The sequence below is a fragment of the Tamandua tetradactyla genome, chromosome 4, assembly GCF_023851605.1.
Source record: "Tamandua tetradactyla isolate mTamTet1 chromosome 4, mTamTet1.pri, whole genome shotgun sequence".
NCBI classification, from domain to species: domain Eukaryota; kingdom Metazoa; phylum Chordata; class Mammalia; order Pilosa; family Myrmecophagidae; genus Tamandua; species Tamandua tetradactyla.
This window is the reverse complement of record NC_135330.1, coordinates 22,058,829-22,080,739: the sequence shown is the minus strand read 5'-3', so window position 1 is coordinate 22,080,739 and position 21,911 is coordinate 22,058,829. Positions and strand designations below refer to the sequence as shown.

Sequence of the window (21,911 nt, the reverse complement as noted above, 5' to 3'; positions counted from 1 at the left end):
ACAATATTCTTAGTCAATTAAACCTAACAGACATATACAGAAAACTTCACCCAACAAAAACAGACGACACATTTTCCTCAAATGCAAACAGATCGTTATTCAAGATATACCATGTGTTAGGTCATAAAACAAGTCTCAATAGACTCATAAATATTGAAAATACACAATGTATATCCTCTAACCATAATAGAATGAAACTAGAAATCAATTACAAAGGGAGAAATGGAAATTTCACAAATACATGGAAATTAAACAACCTTGCATATCAGGGATGGATTCCATTTAATTATGGTGTATAATTCTTTAATATGCTGCTGGATTCAGTTTGCTGTTATTTAGTTGAGGATGTCTGCATCTGTTTTCAAAGGATATTGATCTGTAATTTTCTTTTCTTATGGTAACTTTTTCTGCCTTTAGTATGAGATAATAATGGCTGCATAGAATGAGTTAATGAATATTCGATCTCTTCAATTTTCTGCAAGAGCTTGAGCAGTATTGATTTTAATTCTCTTTGGAATGATTGGTAAAACTCCCCTGTGAAACCATCTAGTCCTGGGCTCTTCTTAGTTGGGAGATTTTTGACTACTGATTTAATCTGCTTATTAGTTATTGTTTGTTGAGACTTTCTATTTCTTCTTGAGTCAATGTAGATAGTTTGTGTGTTTCCAGGAATTTTTCCATTTCATCCAGGTTATCTATTTTGTTACATGCGGTTACTCACAATATCGCCTTTTCAGTTCTGATATTAGCTATACGTGTCCTATCTCTTTTTCTCATCATCAGTCTGGCAAAAGTTTTGTCAATTTTAATTATTGTTTCAAAGAAGCAATTCTTGATTTTGTTGACCCCTTAAATTGTTTTTTGTTTTGATTCTCTATCTAATTTATCTCCCCTCCAATCTTCATTATTTCCTTTCTTCTCTTTGCTGTGAGTTTGGTATGCTCTTCTTTTTCTATCCTCCAGCTTTGATGTTAGGTCTCTAATTTGAAATCCTTCTTATTTTTTAATGTAGGCATTTAGAGCTATAAATTTCCCTCTCAGCACTGCCTTTGATGCATCCCATAATTTTTTTAAAACTTTGTATACATTTATTATTCCCCCGAGGAGGGTGCACCGTTCCTGGAAGCACTGCAATAGTCGATGCGTGGAGTGGACGGAGCAAGCTCCTATTCCATCTCCTAATTCCAAAAACCCATTTAATATATTGTCCTCGGATAGAGAACGCATCAGATATTAAACTGATAAGAACAGATACTACACATGATCTTAGCCAAAAGGCTGAGAAACGATGCATCCCATAATTTTTGATGTGTTGTGTTTTCATTTTCATTCATCTCAAAATATTTCCTAATTTCCTTTGTGATTTCTTCTTTGAAATTGGTTGTATAAGAGTACATTATTTAATTTCCACATATTTGTGTATTTTCCATTTCTCCCAGTTATTGATTTCTAGCTTCATTGTGTTGAGGTTAGGTAATATACATTGCATGCTTTCCATAATTTTGAATTTATTGAGATCATGTTTTGTGACATAAAATATGGTTTATGCTGGAGGATGGTCCATGTGTACTTGAGAAAGAATGTGTATTCTTTTATTGTTAGGTGAAGTGGTCTATATGTCTGTTAGGTTTAGTTGGTTTAGAATATTGTGCAAGTCTTCTATTTCCTAACAGATCTTTTGTCTGGAAGTTCTGTCCATTACTGAAAATTCTGCATTCAAGTCTCCCATATTAATGTAGAACCATCTATTTCCTCCTTCAAATATGTTAGTATTTGCCTCATATAATTTGTGGTTCTGCTGCTAAGTGCATATATGTTCATAATTACTGTGTTTTCTTGTTGGCTTATCCCTTTATCAGTATGTAATGACCATTTTTGTCCCCTGTAACTGTTTTTTATTTAAAGTCTATCTGATCTGATATTAGTATATAACTACCCCAGATCTCTTTTTGTTACTATTTGTTATATATTTTTTCTATCCTTTCACATTCAATCTGCTTATGTCTTTGAATATAAAATGAGTCTCTTGTGGACAGCATATAGTTGGGTCATGCTCTTTTATCCAGTCTGACAACCTCTACCTGTTGACTGGAAAGTTCTATCCATTTATGTATAAAGTAACTAATGATAATGTAGGACTTTCTCTTGCCACATTGCTGTTTTGTCTTCGTAAATCTTGTACTCTTCTTGACCCTCAAGTCTTCCACAAGTGGCTACTTTCATATCTAATTGATTCTGTGTATTGTACATTTCTCATTTCTTTCTGCATAAATTTGTCAGGTATTTTCTCGGTGGTTGCCATGGGATTAAAATTTAACATCTTAAATTTATGACAATCATATTTGATTTGATACCAACTTGACTTCATTAGCACACAGATACACTGTTCCTCTTCTCTGTCTCCCCATCTTTGTTTTAAAATTATTATAAATTATATCTTTGTATATTTTTGGTCAAGCCATAGATTTATCTTTATTGTTTAGATTTATCATTACTTTTTATGTATTTAAGTTTTATCTTCTATAAAAGATAAGAAATGGAGTTACGTACCAAAAATATAATATCTTAATACTGGTATTTATAATTACACATATGGTTACCTTTACCAGAGGTATTTATTTCTTCATGCTGCTTTGATCCACTGTCTAATGTCCTTTCCTTTCTGTTTGAAGAGCTCCCTCTACCATTCTCATAGGGCAGGTCTAGTGGTAATTAATACCCTCAGATTTTTTTAAACTGGAATTTCTTAATCTCACCCTCATTTTTGAAAGAAAATCTTGCCAGATATAAACTTCTTGGTTGGCAGTTGTTTACTCTAAGCACTTTACATATTCCATACATAATCGCATGGTTTCTAATGAGAAATTGGCATTTAATCTTATTAGGAACCCCTTGCTTTTCTCTTACTCTCCCTGACATTGGATACATATGACTACGTGTCTGGACATAGCTCTCTTTGTGTTTATCCTGTTTTGGATTTGTTGGGCTTCTTGTAGATTCACGTCTTTCATGAAATGTACATATTCATGTCTTCTGTTAAATTTGGAAGCTTTCTGTCATGATTTGAATATCCCTTCTGCCCCTTTCTCTCATTCTTCTCCCTCTGGGACTTCCGTAATGTGCCTATTGGTATGCTTGATTGTATCCCACAAAACTCTTAGGCTGTTTTATCCCTTCTCATCCTCAACTGTCATCACTGAGATTTTCTAATGTTTGAGATTACTGAGTCATTCTTTTGCCTTCCAATCTGCTGCTGAAGCAGACTAGGAATTTATCACTTCAGCTATTGGGTTCTTCAACTCCAGTATATATATTTTGTTCCTATTGAGAATCTCAAAGAGATTCCCATATTGTTCATTCATTATTTTATTCATGTCTTTTAGTTCTTTCTCCATGTTTTCCTTTATCTCCTTGAGAATACTGAAGATCATCCAGTAAGTCCAAAGTCCGGTCCTCTTCAATGATGTTTTTTTGTATTTTTATCTTTTTCCTTTGGATGGGCCATCATTTGCTGTTTCTTGTTCATTTGGTCATATTTTGTTGCACACCATGCATTTTAAAGTATTAACTCTGGGTTTAGTCCCTGAGCTCTCTGTCCCTTAAGGTTGTATCCAGCTAGTGATATGACAGCGATTTTCTTGACTTCTAGGAGCTAATCAAAACAAACAAACAAAAACAAAAAGCACCTTTCATGGTCTTTGCCTGTTGGCTTTACTTTGGCTGGTGGTGTCCTTCAGAGCATAGCCATCCTGTCAAAAAGAACAACCAAGACAAATGTGAAGTGCAGGGTCCTCTCTTTCTTCTCCTTCATTCTGAGAAACTCATATTAACATTTCTTGCAAAGCAAGAAATTCTGCTAGCCACATATTCTCTTAGTTTTTGTTTCTCTGAGAATGTCTTTATTTCTCCTTCACTTTTGAAAAATAATTTCACTGGATACAGAATTCTTGGTTGGTATTTTTTTTCTTTCAACCCTCTAAATATTTCACTTAACTTTCTCCTTGCTTATCTGATCTCTGAAGAGAAGTCAGATGTAAATTTTATCTTTGTTCCTCTATAAGTAAGGTGTTTTCTTTCTCTGCCTTCTTTTTCAATATCTACTCTTTGCCTTCTGGCTTTCTGCAGTTTGAATATGATATGTGTAGTTGTTGATGTTCGGGCATTTATTATGCTTGGTGTCTTCTGAGCTTCCTGGATCTGTGGTTTCATAAATATCATTATTTTGGAAAATTCTTTATTATTATTACTCCAAATATGTCTGCTTGTGCCTATCCTTTTTCTTCTCCTTCTGGTGTTCCCATTACCTTTAATAATTGTATAACCTTTTGTAATAGTTCTTGAATATTCTGGTTCATTTTTTTTTCTCCTTTTTTTCTCTTTGCATTTCAACTTGGGCTGTTTCTGTTGATATCTTTTCAAGTTCACAGATTCTTTCCTCAGGTATGTCCAGCCTACTGGTGAACCCGTTGAAGGCATTCTTCACTTCTATTAAAGGATTTTAATTTCTATCATTTCCTTTTGATTCTTTCATAGAGTTTCCATCTCTCTGCTTATAGTACCCTTTTCTTCTTGTATTTTGTCCACTTTTTCCATTAGAGCCCTTAGCTCTAATCATGGTTATTTTAAATATTTTTATTTTACTATTTAAATAAATAGTAAATAAAATATTTTAAGTATTTTATTATTTTAATCAGCATTATTTTAATTTTTTATTAATTAAAAAAAGAAAAGAAATTAACACAACATTTAGAAATCATTCCATTCTACATATGCACTCAGTAATTCTTAATATCATCACATAGATGTATGATCATCTTTTCTTAGTACATTTGCATCGATTTAGGAAAAGAACTAGCAAAACAGCAGAAAAAGATATAGAATGTTAACATAGAGAAGAAAATTACAATAATAATAATAATAATAAATATATATATATATAAAGGAAAAAGAAAAAACAAAAACAAAAGATGCAAACAAACAAACAACAACAACAACAAAAAACTATAGTTCAGATGCAGCTTCATTCAGTGTTTTAACATAGTTACATTACAATTAGGTAGTATTGTGCTGTCCATTTCTGAGTTTTTGTATCCAATCTTGTTGCACAGTCTGTATCTCTTCAGCTCCAATTACCCATTATCTTACCCTGTTTCTAACTCCTGCTGGTCTCTGTTACCAATGATATATTCCAAGTTGATTCTCGAATGTTGGTTCACATCAGTGGGACCATACAGTATTTGTCCTTTAGTTTTTGGCTAGACTCACTCAGCATAATGTTCTCTAGGTCCATCCATGTTATTACATGCTTCATAAGTTTATTCTGTCTTAAAGCTGCATAATATTCCATCGTAGGTATATACCACAGTTTGTTTAACCACTCGTCTGTTGATGGACATTTTGGCTGTTTCCATCTCTTTGCAATTGTAAATAATGCTGCTATAAACATTGGTGTGCAAATGTCCGTTTGTGTCTTTGCCCTTAAGTCCTTTGAGTAGATACCTAGCAGTGGTATTGCTGGGTCGTAATCCATTCTGCCAGTCTATGTCTTTTGATTGGGGAATTCAGTCCATTAACTTTTAGTGTTATTACTGTTTGGATAATATTTTCCTCTACCATTTTGCTTTTTGTATTATATATATCATATCTGATTTTCCTTCTTTCTACACTTTTCTCCATACCTCTCTCTTCTGTCTTTTCGTATCTGACTCTAGTGCTCCCTTTAGTATTTCTTGCAGAGCTGGTCTCTTGGTCACAAATTCTCTCAGTGACTTTTTGTCTGTAAATGTTTTAATTTCTCCTTCATTTTTGAAGGACAATTTTGCTGGATATAGAAGTCTTGGTTGGCAATTTTTCTCTTTTAGTAATTTAAATATATTATGCCACTGTCTTCTAGCTTCCATGGTTTCTGCTGAGAAATCTACACATAGTCTTATTGGGTTTCCCTTGTATGTGATGGATTGTTTTTCTCTTGCTGCTTTCAAGATCCTCTCTTTCTCTTTGACCTCTGACATTCTAACTTGTAGGTGTCTTGGAGAACACCTATTTGGGTCTATTCTCTTTGGGGTGCGCTGCACTTCTTGGATCTGTAATTTTAGGTCTTTCATAAGAGTTGGGAAATTTTCAGTGATAATTTCTTCCATTAGTTTTTCTCCTCCTTTTCCCTTCTCTTCTCCTTCTGGGACACCCACAACACGTATATTTGTGTGCTTCATATTGTCATTCAGTTCCCTGATCCCCTGCTCAAGTTTTTCCATTCTTTTCCCTATAGTTTCTGTTTCTTTTTGGAATTCAGATGTTCCATCCTCCAGTTCACTAATTGTAGCTTCTGTCTCTTTAAATCTACCATTGTAGGTATCCATTGTTTTTTCCATCTTTTCTGCTTTGTCCTTCACTCCCATAAGTTCTGTGATTTGTTTTTTCAGATTTTCTATTTCTTCTTTTTGTTCAGCCCATGTCTTCTTCATGTCCTCCCTCAATTTATTGATTTGGTTTTTGAAGAGGTTTTCCATTTCTGTTCGTATATTCAGCATTAGTTGTCTCAGCTCCTGTATCTCATTTGACCTATTGGTTTGTTCTTTTGACTGGACCATATCTTCAGTTTTCCGAGCGTGATCCGTTATTTTCTGCTGGTGTCTGGGCATTTAATCAGATTTCCCTGGGTGTGGGACACAGCTGGTTGAAAGATATTTCTGTGAAATTTCTGGGCTCTGTTTTTCTTATCCTGCCCAGTAGGTGGCGCTCGTGGTGCTCGTCTGTCTGCAGGTCCCACCAGTAAAGGCTGCTGTGGCTCCTTTAACTTTGGAAAACTCTCACCGTGGGGGCGGGTCGCCAGCCGAAGCGGCTTGGGGAATGCCAATCCGAGCCTTGCAGTCGGCCCGGGAAACCGCGCGTGGAGGAGGGGGCTCCGGCCACCACGGCTTGGGGAAGTGCCGGTCCAAATTGCCCAGTCGGCCCGAGACTCCAAGCGTGGCGGGAGGGCCCCGCTATCCAACGTTCCCAGTCGGACCGGGGAGCCACGTGTGTAGAAGGGACCCCGGTCGCCAGCCGGCCCGGGGAAGCGCGCGCCCCTCGGTGATCTCACCGCAGCGGATTCTCCCTGCCTGTTCAGCCGTTCCAGAATGGGGTACGCTGTCTTTTTGGCCTCTGTCGTGGCTCCGGGAGCTGTTTTGTATCATTTCTGTTTCTTTAGTTGCTGTTCTGGAGGAGGAACTAAGACCCGCGCATCTTACTAAGCCGCCATCTTCTCCGGAAGTCCAATCAGCATTATTTTAAATTCCTGGTCTGATCATTTCAAACTCCATGTTATATATGTCTTGTTCCATTGCTTGCATTGTCTCTTCAGACTGTTTTGTTTTGTTTTGTTTTTGCCTTTTAGCATGACATAATTTTTTGCTTAATGTGAACGTGAAGTATTGTGTAATGAGAACTGAGGTAAAAGGCCTTTAAGGTGAGAGTTTATATTTATCTAGCTAAGATTTATGTTGTATTTATTGTTCGCTGTAGCTCTAGGTGTTTGAGGTTTCTACTTCCTTTAATTTCCCTGTTTTCTCTACCCTACTGTATTTCCTTAGGAGATCCTTCTTAAATTGAGTCTGAGTCATGCAGTTCCTTCAGCTGTCATCTCCTGTTATATATTGGAACCCTGTTGCTGCAGTGGTAATGTGCAGAGAGAAAGAAAGCTTCTATACTCCTACCATCACATCTCAGTCTTTTAATAGGCCTATGCCCTTGGAACGTGACCTTCACAAGTCCTCTCTCTTAGGTAAGAGGAAGGTGGTGTCATCCTCCAGCCCTCCACCTGCCCCCCATCTGTCACCCCAGCTCCTCATTACCCACTCCACCCCCATGCTTGGGTATTTTCCTTTCCATTAAACAGTTAGGTTCTGGTAAAGTAGTCCCCTTGAGGGAAAGCCTTTGTTAAGGAGAATAGAACGCTCTGAGTATATTTCAAGATGGTTTTATTTCCCCTAACTTCCTACTTAAAGCACACAGGGACTTTTCTTCAACCTTCACTAAGGTTCCTAGAAGTAAAACATGAAAGTTCAGGGACCCCCTAAGACAGGGTCCTAGGAGTTTTTAACTCTCAGACTAGCCCAATCTCAGTTTCCAGCAATTTGTCAGTTCCTGGTCCAGAGGTTTCTGCTCCCAGTAATCGGGGATTCTCTGTATTCATCTGTCTCTCAGTTTTAGGGATATCAACTTGCCCTGTGCCTAAACTCTCTGATGGATCTAAGAAGAGTTAATTTTCAGTTTGTTCAGCTTTTTTCTCATTGAGAGGATGTGAGGGACAACTACCAACCTCTTTTCATATGAGAGCAGAAACCAGAAGTCTCCAGCATCTTTTTTTTTTTTCATGGGCAGGCTCTGGGTCCAGCATCATTTTTTAATGCAATTTTGTTGAGTTTTATTCACAAAACATATACTAATTAAAAGTATATAATCACGTGGGACAGAAATCCTAGAATGAGCTGGGACTTGGCATCAAGCAACTGAGAAAAACCCTAGAATGAGCTGAGACTCAGCATCAAGGGAGTGAGAAAACCTTCTCGACCTAAAGGGGAAAGAGTGAAATGAGACAAAGTGTCAATGGCTGAGAGACTCCAAACAGAGTCGAGAGGTTATCCTGGAGGTTATTCTTATGCATTAAGTAGATATCACCTTGTTATTCAGGATATAATGGAGAGGCTGGAGGGAACTGCCTGAAAATGTAGAGCTGTGTTCCAGTAGCCATGTTTCTTGATGATGACTGAATAATGATAAAGCTCTCACAATGTGACTGTGTGATTGTGAAAACCTTGTGTCTGATGCTCCTTTTATCTACTTTGTCAACAGATGAGTAGAATATATGGAATAAAAATAAATAACAGGGGGAACAAATGTTAAAATAAATTTAGTTTGAAATGGTAGTGATCAATGAAAGGGAGGGGTAAGGGGTATGGTATGTATCATTTTTTTTCTGTTTTCGTTTTATTTCTTTTTCTGAATAGATGCAAATGTTCCAAAAAATGATTATGATGATGAATATGCAACTATGTGATGATATTGTCAATTACTGATTATATACGTAGAACAGAATGATCAAAATAGGAAAAAAAAAGTATATAATCAATGGCTCACAGTGTTATCATATAGTTGTGCACTCATCTCATCACAATCAATTTTAGAACATTTTCATTACCCCCAAAAAAAGTAAAAATAAAGAATAACACCCAAAATATCCCATGCCCTTTATTCCCCCTATTATTAATTTATTTGTCCTTATTTTCTTACTCATCTGCCCATACTCTGCATAAAGGGATTTCAGTAATAAGGTTTTCACAATCACATGGTCACACCATAAAAGCTATATAGTTATACAATCATCATCAAGAATCAAGGCTACTGGAATACAATTCAACAGTTTCAGGTGTTTTCTTCTAGTCTATTCTAATACACTACGTACCACATCACTTTCGATGTTTGCTTTGTACCCCATGACAGGAACTTTCTGTAATTTATTAAACCAAGTCCCTATTCTTAAGCATTTAGTTCGCCCATAATTTTTTGTGCTTTAAAATAATGCTTCAGAAAACCTTGTAAATAAATCTTGTCTATGTCCATAATTATATCCTGAGAATAAATTCTTAGAACTGGACTTGTTAAGTCAAAGGGTGTATCTATTATGCCAAAATGCTCTCTAAAAGGATTATACGTGTTACATTCTCCATAGCAATATATAAGGGAGTTCTGAGGAGCTCATGACTGCCTTTTAAGATGGACTTAAAATAAAAATCTATTTGGATTTCATACTGTGTTTGAGTGTAAATGGAAAGAGTCCCTCCTCCTCAGTCAAGGATGCTCTCTTAACCGTGGACTTTGATAGAGTTCCCTGATGCAAGCCCAGACCATCCATGAAGTAAAGCTCTAAAAGAGACTTGCAATCACAAGGTCCCAGAAAGAGTACAGGGAAATAGGCTGCTATTAGAAGTTGGCCTCAGCCATTCCTTAGCACAAGCACCCCTGCCCCACCTCTTCCCTTTCCCTCTCAGCAAGAAGTGCATGACACTCAGCTTTAGATCCAAGCTTGATAAACTTCCATCTAAAAGGGCCTGTTCCCTTCTCCAACTGGACCAGGGTCTTTCTTTTTTTAGTCTCTAACTTCCCCACACTCCCTCTCTGGCAAATAGTGTGCTTCTTCTATTAATTCTTAGCTTACAACAGACCCTACAAGCATAGGACAGCTGGTGAGAAGACATGCTATTCACCTTCACCATGGGGTCCCAGGCAAAGTAGTCTATTTGAACAGGTCTCTACAAAGGCTCACATACTCTAATCTTTTAATCTAGCTTGTCTAATGGAAATCTGTTGCTGCTGATGTCCATGTCCTCCAGTTATTTTTAAGCTGTGATAAGTGCAGCTACATTGAGTTCATGAAAAACAGACGTCTGGCATAGCTGCTGCTTCTCCACTTGCTCCTGTCCATCTCCTTTCCTGGAATGCTCCCTCTTTGTTCTTTGTTCAGCCAAATCCTATCCAGTTCTCAAAGTGTTGCTCCCATGCTATTCCCTTCAGGAAACAGCCTCATTATCTCCAGTACGTTCAGCAACTTGGAATGGCAGATCTGAGAATTTGTACACCACTCTCTCAACACCTTGTTGTATTCTGGCTTGTCATATCCACTATCATTTCATAAATGTCAGTATTGTCAGCATAGCTAGTCTACTCCTTGAGGGCATGGAATGTGTTTTATTTCCTAGGCTGCTTAAGCAAATACCATGAAATGGATCAGGTTAAACAATGGGAATTTATTCTCTCACAGTACTGAGGCCAAGAAAATATCCAAATCAAGACATCATCAAGGCAATGCTTTCTCCCCGAAGACTGCGGCATTCTGGGCTGGCTGCCAATGAGCCTTGATTCCTCTGTCACAAGGCAAAGCATAGGGCAACATCTCTTGGTCTCTTCTTTCTCTTCCTGATCCGGTTTCAGGTTTTGCTTCTTATGGTTGTACTTCTCTCTCTCTCTCTCTCTCTCTCTCTCTCTCTCTCTCTCTCTCTGTATTTCATTCCACTTATAAGGGCAATACACCATCCATTTCCTTCATCCCCATACTGCTTCTCTGCTTTAGTTTTGCATACTTCATTTACCATCATCTCACATATTATATATATTTTTTATTATTTTTGGTGTCATTACCCACCCTTGCTCTGCCCTCAAAAGTAAACTTAAGGGTATGGATCCTTTATCTGTTTTGTTCACAGTATTCTGAATGCTTAGAATGTGCTTGGCACAAGGTAGGTGTTGAATTAATATTTGTGAAATTAATGAAGGAGATAGACTGCTAAATGTCTCTCTGAATCCATTCTCTCCTTCTTTCCCGGCACGTGATCACTCAGCTAGCAACTACATGTCCAGCCACCCTTGCAACCAGGTATGGCCAGGTTGTAACTAATGGACTATGAGCAGAAGTGATGGCCACCCTGATCCCAAATCAGCAGCCACATAAGTCATACTAGGAAAACTGTGCAGGCCCAAAGGTGTATTCTAATATTCCACTTCAGGTATGGCCATGAGGAATAAATAGATAAAGAAGAACTCCCTGTCATTGAAGTTAGGAACCAAGAAGGACAGCTATGCTTTAATTGATATTCCCCCCACTGATTTGAAAGGTCGTCTTTCTCATATATTAATAATGTCCTGGATTCCTGGATTTCTTTCCAGACCTTCTTTGTTATTCCATTTGTTTGTCTTCCTATTCACACTTCAGAGCTAAACCTGTTTTATTACCTACTATGGCCAGTCCTCCTCATTATTTCTTGTCAAAAGAATGCTAACAACTCTTACATAAGCGTTGCATTTTAGAATCATCAGTTTGGCAACAGTTTGGATGATGGATTGGAGGAAGGCAATATTGAAGCTATTACATTAATCCAGATGAGAAATGAGGATAGCAGTGTTTGCTCCAAGGAGAAGAGGTCCTCACCCCCAGGCAACCAGAATCTCTGCCAGCGTTTCCTGCCCCAGGCTTTGATATTGAAAGCCACTTGCTGTAAACAGGCTGAAACAAATTCAAGAGATATTAAGAGATGCAGTGTGACTTAGTGACTTATTGGATTGCAGTGATGAGTGATACAAGGATGAATCTCAAATATCTAGCTCTGGCAACTGGTTAAATATTGGGGTCATTCCAGACCTCACCCAGGAAGGGAAACAGATTGGGGGACGATAAATGGGGAGGAGAAATATAATGAACTCCTTTTACACATATTAAACTTGAGGTTTTGTGGGATATATCCATTTACAGGTTTGGAGAAAAATTGGGACTTAAGAGTAAACCTGCAAGTGCTGTCTAAAAAGTGGAGTTTGAAGTAAAGCTACCAGAAAAGAGGAACTGATGATGCTTCAAACATGGTGACTAACCCACCAGATTCTCACTCACGAGCCACATTTCCAACTCACTCTAGTTTTGCTCTATTTTAGTACAAAACTTAACTGCATAAGACCAGGCAAAAATGGAAAACAGTAGTCCTAGGGAGAAGAGCTAGACTGGATCAAGGATCCCTACCTATATGGGAAGGAAAACTCACTCATAGGAGATCACTCAGTAGGTTGCATCATTTACTCTGAAAATTGATAAAATATTGAGGCTGAACTCAATTCTGTTGGTAAATCAATTGCAAAGGCTTGACTCACCATGCAAAGATTAAATTCTATTCACATTCACCTCATGTCTCTATCGCTCCAAGGCTCCTAAACTGGTCTTACATTTCTTATTCATTTAGTCAATGTGAAATTTACTAGAACCCTGAAATGAGACTTGGTTCTTGGGTCAATTCAGTGTGAATGTCCTTAGGATATTTTTCTGACTAAAACATATGAAGATTTTATCAACATGCACTGCTGAAGGAAATCATTATGTATTCCAAGGCTCTGAGCCTCCAAATATTCACATTTAATACTTTAACCTACTATTGGTTTTGTGCATATATGTCTTCCTTTCCTCCTTTTTGAAGGAAGGGACGTCGTCTAATTCAAGTCCAGCATAGATCTTGGGACATGGAAGCTATATCAGGAATACTTGTTGAAATGGGTGAAACATAGATAACAATTCTTGCAGTGGGGAGAATGGGAAATAATGGGGCCTAAGTGTTGGAAAAGCTATTTTAATTATAGCACAAGTGGTAAATAATGAATTCAGTATTACTTAAATCTGTGTAGTCCATTATTATTAGGATGCATGAATTAAAAACTACATGGTTTACTAGGGCTCTTTGTTTTGCCTGTTTTTCCTTTGGCCACAGAGCTTTTTCTTAAATAAAAGTTGGTACCTACAGTAGAAGGTATGTAGAATCAGGAAGAAAAGCTACTGATTTCCTTGTCTGAAGAAAAGTCTCCTGGTGAAGGATGTTGTATATTCTGGTTAAAATGAGGTGTAGCATTTACTTGTGGGTGTTCATTCACTGTGTCATCCTTATTCTCTGTTATTAGAGAATTACTACTTGCCTGCCACTCTGGAAAATATATGTCCTACCATGTTTCTCAGATTTGGAAATGCAGAAGACTTAACTGAAGGCATAAGCCCATATAAAACAATATCAAGTATTTATCGACCACTCACGAAATGTGTCAGGCATTTGTTACAAGGGCTTTGCATGTACTAACTCATTTAATCCTCACAACAACCCAGTGAGATAGGTTCTATTCGTTTCTCCCCATTTCACAGATGAGGAAATTGAGGGACACAGTGGTTAAGTAGCTGTGCCAGGCAATCTGGCTCAAAGGCTGTACTCTGAACCTTTACACAGCACTCCTTCTCCAGAAGCAAGGTGCAGAGATAAGGCTTGGAAAGGAATAGGAATAGCTCTGCTCACCCAACTGTCACTGCAGATCGGGCAAGGCCATAGTTCCTTCTCATCCTTCTCAGCCAAGAATCATGGCTGAAGTCTGGCTTTTCACAGGATCTGAAGACATTATTGATGCTTGTCCATCTGAGGATGTAGGCTCTCATTCCCCCTTATGAATCAATATGTGTCATTTGACTTATGAACAGCTTAAGGAGATGCTCCATAGCTTAATGGCAGACTAGGACAGAAATAACTTATTGAAATACTGGCTATCCTACCATTTCATTGCCAAGAAATTTCACTCTTATTCCAACTGCCATCATTTGTCAGGGGCTTCTCTTTCTTTTCAACATAATGAGACTCTCCCATGACAGCCTATTACAGAAGAGACCACCCTGCCCCTCACCCAAAGAGCTCTCACGCGAACTTCGTGAGGTAAGGAGGAATACAAAAGGCAGACAGAACTTCTCTTCTCTAGCTTATTTTGCTTGTCCAAGGCTAGTCCTCCAAAAGGCGGTAACTAATCATGAATCTAATTTCTGCTGTGCTGTGTCACCTCCTGGATAATTCTTTTTAAATGAAAAGCTTTCCTTCTTCCCAGAAATGATGCAAACACATGTTTTGCTTATTACAGCTTGAATTCTTTATATGTAAACCCATGGTGCCCAACTATTCCATTGTAATAGGCTATCTAATAATCAAGGCCAACCAGGTTATCTGTTATGCTACAGCCCTTAACAAGGCCTCTCAACTTGCCCCCACAATTCAAAGTATTTCTGATGAATAGAGGTCCTTGCCAGCATAGAATCAAATCAGCAACCTTCCTTCTCACCCACTCCATCTCATAAATTCCTAGTTACGCACTATCCCTTCTTGGTGGCTTCTATTCCTGAGAGGATTGAAGTAAAATTATCTCTTGGAAAATTCCTGACCTATAAAGCTAAGCTGAGGAGGGCCCAGACCCAAACCCAGAGAGGGTGGGAACTTTGCCACATAATCTTTTGAAGTACCAACTGTGGCAGTGAACAATCCAGAGTTCTGCTTCAACATTTGCTTCCTTTATTTATGCTTAAATATGAATTAAGCATCTTCTAATATATGAAAGGTGTTATGCCAGGTGCTAACGATTCAATAGTGAAAGTGCTTGGTCCTTTTCCTTACTGAGCTAATAGTTGGATGATTCATTATCTCCTTTTCCACTACCACTCTTCTCTGCCTGGAAGATACCATAATTATTGTCTAGTCTAAAGGAAATTCCTAGACTAAATTCCTTCAGGGTCCCTCTCTGCTGTGCAAATCTATTATCTTGGACCTTAAACAAAACAGGAAATGGTTTGGCAAGTACATGGGCACAATTCTAGGGCATGACTCTGATTAATGACTTAATTCAGTGTACCTGATATTTGTAGACTCTTCCTGCTTTGGAAAGATGATCTCTTATGCTTCTCTTAAAGTTTTGATCCTTAGCCAGTAGGTAAGATCAAACTAATCCTCCTCATCTTTCTCTTCAGAACATGTTATTCTTTCAAAGTTAGCCAAGACTGAGGATCACATTCTGGGCATTCTTGTCATGACTGGCACTTAGTAATTGTGCTAGGCTTCTATCTTCTTCACTTAATAAAAGTTCTCAGCAAACCTAAGATACAAATAAGCCTGACCCCATCAGATTAGGAGGCTTATATTTTGTGTAGTGGTTTAAGAGAACTGACACCTGAATCTTTGACCTTCTCCAAGACCACAAGGTTTAATTGGATGGCCTTTATGGAATTAGTTGAAATGAAGCTAAAACAAGAGACACGTCTCCCTCCCTTTAACTGACTGAAAAGGCTCAGAGCATGTGTAGGCTACTCCCTATGGTAGTTTGGAGCTGTAAGTACTCCAGAAAAAAAATGTTCTTAAACTTAATCCATCCCTGCGGGGGTGAGCTCATTGTAAGTAAGACTTTTTGATGAAGTTTACCTCAGTTAAGATGTGACCCACTTCATTCAGGATGGGTCTTAATCCTGTTACAGGAGTCCTTTACAAGCAGAATGAAATTCAGATAGATAAAGTGAAACCCACAGGAGGCAAGAAGCTGAAGGTCAACCGAACCCAGAAGAGAAGAGAGGTGCTGGGAGAGACCACCATGAGCACTGCCATGTGACAGTGGAGCCAAGGACCAAGGATCACCAGTACCAGCCCCAGGATGCCAGTCTTTGGGAAGAAAGCATTGTTTTGATGGTGACTTGACTGAACTTTTTCCCAGCCTGAAAATCATGAGCTAATATTGTTTAAGCCAACCCATTCTAGTGTATTTTCTTAAGTAACCTAGGAAATTAAAACACCCTCTAGACAGAGCTAGTCCCCTCAAAATTTCTAAAGTTGGCAAAGCTGGTTATTGGCCTTCCAATCCTCAGATTCTCTTTCCTCAAATTGTTCCTGCTGTTGTTGGTAAACTCTACAATTACTCAGATTTCATGTCATTAAATTGTGGAACAGCCATACAACAGAATACTACAGAGCCATTAAAATTGTGTTGTAGAAAAGTTTTTGTTGGCATGGAAAGATGTTCAGGTATTTCTCCAATGCCCTCAATTCTCAATCATAGTGTAAAAAAAAAATTTGCCAAATATTTTATATTGCCCTCAATTCTCAATCATAGTGTAAAAAAAAAATTTGCCAAATATTTTATATTGCCCTCAATTCTCAATCATAGTGTAAAAAAAAAATTTGCCAAATATTTTATTCTGGTCACTGTTTCCTGAGCTTGCAAAACCACGCCATTTCCTGTACCAACTAAAGGCTTATGGTCTTAGTTCCAAGAACTGGTTCATAAGTAATGAGCCAGACCATTTCCTGTTAGACAAGCAATAAAGAAATAGACTACTGTTGTTCATTTCTATCAAAAACAGTGAAATGGATGCTTACCCAGTCTTACATCCTCCAAGATGCAAAATTCTCACTAGACTTTAGAAGATACATATTGAGAGGTGGCTATTAGTTGAAAATATTGTTTTTGGAGTAAGATAAAATTCTGGCTGTCACTTTATAGCTATAGGATCTCAAATATATAACTTAAGCTTTCTGAGGCTGTTTCTTTCTGTGTCAGTAAAACGGGACTGTCACAATAATATTTACCTTGTAGAATTACTTAAAACATTAATAAAATAGTAGGTAAAGACTTAGTATAATCCTTGCTACCCATTAGGTTCTCAGCTATTATTCTCATGGCTATACCTCGATTTTATCCTTCAGCCTGTTCTTAAGAAGGGAGATGAGATAAAGGAGATTCAACATCATGAATAAAAGTAGAACACACATTCCACCAGGGTCCCTAGTCTGTCTTCAGATGGAGTCAGAAATTAAAGACAAGGCATCCCCTGTATGATATTTTGGTTTATTTTTCTCCCAGGCTCTTCTCCCTTATGAAAAGTAGTAAGAGGGGCTGTGCACTTCCCTCTGACAGAAGTAGGAAAGGGGTATCTGGGGGGACTGTGATTTGCTCTGGGACAAGTCTTAGGGAACTTTTAAGTATAAAGAGTATCAAGAGACAGATTGAGAGAGAATGCCCTAATGGAGAGAAAAAACAGCTGATACCCTGGGTCAATGGCAATAGCAGAAAGGTAAGGGTAATCTGGGGCAGTGACATGGGACTGAAAAATTGTCTTGAGGTAAGTGGTAGCAAAGCCCAAGTAGGATTCCTGATAGGACACTTATTTTCCTTCTGGAAGCCAAGGCTACTATTGGACTTGGTGAATTTCCCTGTCCTTCTGGCACCTTGACAAAAGAGCACATTTAATTCAAGTAAATGAAAATATTGAGAGAGCCTTTGCAGTGGGGAAGTCCTCTGCAAGCACCAGTGCAGAAAAGTAAATGAGTGAGAAACATCAATATGTTTGCTGTGTGAAAGAGACAGATACACCCACAACTAGTTCAAGGCACAATGTGACCCTTGCTATAATAGAATTACAAAGTGCTCTTTGGCTCAGGGGAGGTGGTTTGGTTGTACTTACCAAGAAGTGTGAAACTATGTGAGAATCCCCCATAAGACAGAACGATGGCACTGTGGGGTGGGGAATGAGAAAGGAGGGGGTGAGAAGCAACACGAGATTTATAGCAAAAATATCTCCTTTCCGGGACTGCTAACATGTCCTGGGCTTTCCGCCAGCTCTGACCATCACCTACTCAGAAACCAGAGCAAAAAGCAATTTCCCTCCCTCAGACTCATGTTGACTTGTTCTGCCTTCCCTATTCCATTAGGTTTTACGTCCTTTGCATCTTCCAAGAAATTATTGCCCTGTATTCAACTGAAAGTGAAGATCACCATATTTCAGCTTGTTTACAACGAATGTGGAAGCATCTGCATGGTGAGACACATCAGAACTGATAATGTGAGGTGTGTACCTTTCTGCCCAGCTCTGATTTGCCATCTGAGATTTTGTACGTACTGGGAGAGGCCAAAGAATTATCTTTGCTTCCAACAATTTTCAGGACCATCCTTCCCCTCAAGAAGGCTACGTTGATATTCTTGAATTCAGTCTTCTTTGGGGGTCACAAAGAAAATACACTGTCAGCATGGCCAAAATATGTCTTTGTAATCTGAGAATGGAGGCTGGAGAAGATTCTGCAGATGCTAGCTGAACTTCATTCAACTTTCACAACAGACACCAGAGAGGAGTATATTGGAGAAATGGGGCAGGAGCTAGGTGAGCTTCAGGAGATGGAGGAAGAGAGTGAGGTGGTGCTATCTTTCAGATGGCAAGATTCATTCATTCATTCATCTACCTCATGCTAGGAGGATACACAATCCCTCTACCCAAGTTGATAATATTCTACTGAAAGGGAAAGGCAAGCAAAGGGCAATTACACAGTAGGGGGCAATAGTTGCTACAGAGGGGAAAACCCCGAGGTAGAATAAAGTCACACAGGAGGAGGAAATAACCTGACATTGTGAGGGCAAAAGAAGGCTTCTGGAAGGAAGGCAGAACTAGAACTAAAAGGCCCCTGGCCATACATAGGGTTTTCCTGCACTTGGTGGCAGACAGGGCAGCGGGAAAGGGTAGAAATTCATACCTACAGCAGCCAGGACTTGGTTGGCACACCACCAAGAGCACCCCATCTCTCTTACTTGTCTTTTCTATCTTCTCCACTTTCTCTGATCTGCCTTCTCCCATCAGATTTGTAAAATAAAGAAATGAGATCTACAGACCTCTGTAAGTATGAACCAAAAAGGTTTTTAAAACGAAATGCCAATAAAATGGAAAGTTTAGAATGCACTGGAAGTGGGCAATTCTCCCTGCACCCAGAAGGAAACTAGATGCATAGATTTCCCTCCGTCCATTTCCCTTGTCCTCTCTGTCTCCTCTCTTAGCATTGACCCTAGCAAGTAATAAATGGGGAAGAAAACTGAATAGAATGAGATAAAAGAATGTGGAAATGAAAATTTCAAAACAGAATGGTGAGACATGAGGAGTGCTGGGATACCTCCTGTTAATTTCAAATGACCCTCAGAGATTGTTTTTAACAAGAATTTTCTCTCCATTCCACCTGGTCTGGGGGTAGGAAAGGAGGGAGAAGGCAAGATATTTGATCTAGAAAGTGTGACCTCAGGAAAGGATGAGAAGACGGCCAAAGCCAGCTTCCTACCATATTCCCTCTCATTGCTCGCGCCTTCTTTCTCCTTCCCTGCCCTTACTGGGGTGCCTCAGAGGCCCAGTATCTCCTACAGCCTTTTACCTCCTTCTCTGACTCTCTTCTGTCTCTGCTAAGCCCAATGCCTGCAACAGCCTGAGGAGCCCCATCCTGCTCTTACAGAGAGCTCATGGGACTCCTCATTAACCCCAGTAGGGGGGGGATGTTCCATCTTTGAAACAGTCCATTTCACAGAGGCAGCTGGCTCCAGGCCTTCCGTTAGCACCAGTGTCTAGGATTTCAGAAAGGAGGCAGGTCATCATCGTGCGAATCAGAGAAATGAATGAAGACATGCATATTCTTCCTCTTAACAGCAACAAAAATTCTCTTCATCTATGGAGGTTTTATTGACTCCTTTCAGCCCCTCTCTGCCTCTGATTTGCCTTCAGAAGACCATCTTTTTAGAGGCCATTAATAATGATGGCTTCTACTGGGATTAAGCATTCGGCTAGGTGTTTTATATCTAGTATTTCTATCTCTCAAAACCACCCTGCAAGACAAAGATTATTATCTTCACTTTACAGAGTACAAAACCATGGCTCAGGTTTGTCAAACTGCAAAGTCCATGCTTTTTCCTCCACTTATTCCCCTAAGTGTAAGCACATTGAGGGCAGGGTTATGCTTTCTGTTTCTTTGAATCTTCTGTAGCATTTTTTTTCCTGGGATTTATCAGGGCATCACTCTGGACAAGCCTAGGGTATTTAATAGTACCCTAGACAGAGGAGGTCTTCAAAACACTTCTGTAGCTAAATACAAAGAAGTTTAGTTGTAGAATGATGTGATAAAGGAGTTAGGCAAGATACATACAGCTGCCAGATCATCTGCAAAGCCAGCCTCTCCTCCAAACACACATAATAGTTAGGGAGAGGCTAAATTTAAAGCCACAATAAAACAACCAGTTACTAACCAAAGGCAACATAAATAAATCTTAGTTTGTTTGCAGGCTGCAGTGACAAGTCATTGAACAGCCGCAAACAGATAGAGAGAAAAATAACATGAAAAGAGCAGGCATTAAACGAGCTGTGTTTCCCAGTAAGTGGCATTCCTGGTGATTTAGCAGGGACACTCTAGGATGCTGCCAATAACTGCCAATGAGCTTATAGGCTGCCACAGGCAGAAAACAAACCTCATAATGGTAAGCAAGATATGGAGTTTGAAGAAGGAGCTTCTCTTATGTATTTCAAAGCCTCTACAGTGATTTGAGGAGGAAAACATCAAAAATACATAAAGATGAAGGTCTAGCAAATTAATAGGACACAGAAAAGTGACTATAATTCCTTAAATATTGATGCTGGCTTGCTCTTGAAATGTCTTTTTTTTTTTTTTTTGTATGCTGCCCAGGGTCACATTTTATTCTTTTTCTGTGTAAGTATCATGTTATTGCAGCACCATTTGTTGAATTTTTGTTTGTTTTTTCTTTCTTTTTTGCTTGCTTGTTTGTTTTTGGGAAGTGCATGGGCTGAGAATTGAACCCAGGTCTCTCACATGGAAGGTAAGAATTCTACCACTGAATTACCCTTGCACCTCCCTTGAAATATCATTTTGAATGTAGACATCAAAGAGTAGCATTTACTAGGCACAGAAGCTGACCTTGGCCTTGACACAGGCCTAGAGCCCACTGGGTCCTCTCTATACATTGGCCACTGCCCTGCCTACCTTGAGCTACCATCTTTTACCTCAAGAAGTAGTGAAAGTTGACAAGAGAAAAGACAAAGATAGCTCTGCATGCCAAGCATGACTGCAGAATGGCTGGTCATCCCTGGCATCCTTGCAGGTGATAAAGTAGCAGTGCTCCACTAACTTCCTGCGCAGAACCCACTGGCACCTACATTTGGCACTGGGACCTCTCCCTAGTAGATCGTTTTGTTATAATTTCCTCCACAGTGGCTCAGAAAGAAACTCCTGTCATTCTCCATATTCAAATCACAATTTGATGCAATTCTGTTTACTCCTTTCACGGCATTTTAAATTTTCTGCCTTGATACCTTGTATTGACATGAGCTTTAAGGTAACATGCAGTAGTAGATCTGGGGCTAATAGTCCTGAGTTTTGCTTTTAAATTTTATTGGTATAATAATTACCTAAATGAATATATATTTCTTGTTCTGAATGCTATCTAATCCAGAGAAACTTTCAATATCTTAAGAGAACTTGGTCCTAGAGATTATTTATATCATTGCACCCAAATTTCTTTGATCATCAACTCTTTTGAGTGAAAAAGTTTGAGCCTGCGTTCCCAAAATATATGTACATTCATTAATGAAATTTATACATGAATCACTTTCAATCCATACAGTAAATATTATTAGACCTCAGTTTTGTTCTTATTTTACATACAAATAAATAGAAATAGAAATTCTAACATTTTATCCTTGGGTCACAATAGATAATCGTACAGAAAGGATGCTTATATGCCAC

General features: G+C 38.7%; 1 non-coding gene across 1 annotated transcript; it reads right to left on the bottom strand.

Moving 5' to 3' along the window:
* Positions 1-1,103: 1,103 nt before the first annotated feature.
* On the bottom strand, positions 1,104-1,290 carry LOC143681991 (U2 spliceosomal RNA). The gene has a single exon (XR_013175023.1). It is a non-coding gene; the product is annotated as a U2 spliceosomal RNA (small nuclear RNA).
* Positions 1,291-21,911: the final 20,621 nt, after the last annotated feature.